Source organism: Physeter macrocephalus, chromosome 19 (assembly GCF_002837175.3).
Source record: "Physeter macrocephalus isolate SW-GA chromosome 19, ASM283717v5, whole genome shotgun sequence".
Taxonomy (NCBI): domain Eukaryota; kingdom Metazoa; phylum Chordata; class Mammalia; order Artiodactyla; family Physeteridae; genus Physeter; species Physeter macrocephalus.
Window position 1 is genome coordinate 20107463 of NC_041232.1, and position 1989 is coordinate 20109451.

Sequence of the window (1989 nt, forward strand, 5' to 3'; positions counted from 1 at the left end):
GATTCTAAGTAAACCACAGGTGAGAACCACAGCCTCTGCCTGAAACCACCTCAAATTATGCTGCGTGGGAGTCTTATGTCAGATCTCCAAATCATTTATACAGAGAGAGCGCCAAGAAATTTAATCCGATCTAGCCATTATAAGTCTGCATTCATAGGTGTTGGATGTCCCTATAAACAAACCTTTTAAAGGTCACTTTAAAAAGTAATACAGGAAACGGTTCTTTGCTGGAGCTCATCAATAATATACACCCACAAAGCAAATGAAACAAGCAATGTCCAAATTTATGCAAGAGGGTATCTGTGGTCTGGGATAACATTTCCAGTGGCCGCATCATATGTAGATTCAGAAAATGCCATGTTTGAAAAGTTCTAGACATACGGGGAGCAGATGGGATCAGCCAAACTCTGTTTGATGATTCAAAACACAACGTCAAGGGCACGGGTGGAGGGCTCGAAGAACATTATTTCATGAATGTAAGCCCGGAACAAAAAGACATATTTCTTAATGTCTTATGTAACTTTTTAATGTGTGACTTTAAATAGGCATAACTAGGCATATATAACTTTATTACTAATATGAATGTGCAAGTAAACATTTGACTATTTAATTTATACCACCAAACTTTTATACTGAAGTTTATCGAAAACATTGAGAGAGGAACCCTCTCACTGCTATAAAAGGGAGTTACCTTACATCATTTGGAGGTATACATTTTTTTTCTTTTTTTTTTCAGTACAATGGTAAGCAAGACAGATGAGGTCTCTGCCTCTAGGAAACTGACATTAGAGGGAGAAAGACAGCAAACAAATAAATACAGTCTCACAGTGAGTGCCATGATGAAAACTAAAGTAGTACAGAAGGAAAGGAGCACTAGGGAGAGGTGCTGCACCACTTGAACGGAGACCGGAATAAAGAGAGGAATTGAGCCTTGTGAATATCTTAGGGAAGAGAATACCTGGTATTGGGAACTATAAGTGCAAAAGCCCTGAGGTGGGTACACGCTGGCACTGTTCAGGGAACAGCAAGGATGCCAGTGGGAGGGGGGAGAGTGGGCAGGGCAGGCCAGATCTTGCAGGGCCCAGAGGGAGGTGCATCGTATTTAGTCTGATGGACCAGGAATGCCCGCTTCCTTTGGGGCTGAGTGAGAGGTAACACCTCATAATTCTAGACCTAGGACCTCTGTCCACAGCTGGGTCCAGCATTCTCGGGGCCTCCAGGATGGAAGTATTAATGTTTCCTGCTTCCCCATCTGTCTCCTACCTTCCTCCTTCTCCAAGTGAACACTCAGGGCAGGGAGGGGCCACAACAAGCCCCAGAGGTTCAATAAGGGCTGTGCCTTCCCACCTCCAACTGAACAATGCAACTCAGTTGTGGAAATGAGCACCTAGCTCCTCTTGGAGACCAGGTACTGACCTCAGCGTGGCGCCACCAGGGTCTCCACGACACCTGCATCTGAGGCTGCAGCAAGGAGCCCACACAGTCACTCTTTGTATTTTTATGGCCCTTGAGAGTTTACTTTGCTTTCCTGCCAGGTCTTTGTCATCCCTGGGGGTGGTGGGGGTTGGGGGGAGTGGGGGGGCAGAAAGACAGAATTGATGGTACCTACTTGGTAGGTTAGGAAAATGAGCAGGAGGCAGAGAAACCCCAGATCTGCAGAACACAGCTATCCTGATTCCCATTCCCTGTCTGGCCAACTCAGAGGTGCGAGAATCCAGGCACATCCGTACTTTCCGCACCCTACCGTGGGCTCCTACCGCGTGCTCCAGCCACATGGGGGTGATGGGGACAGGGCCAGCTTCCTGAGTGAGCCACCTGTGCAGCCACACAGGGACCCACACTCAGAAGGGCCCCAGGCTTGCTTTAAGGCTCTGCTGTCGCCATCTTGAAATTCTCAATCATTTTTGAACAAGGGATCCTGTGTTTTCACTTTGCACCAGGACCTGGCAAATGATGTGGCTGGCCTGAACAGCGTCCGCGTTCTGGATG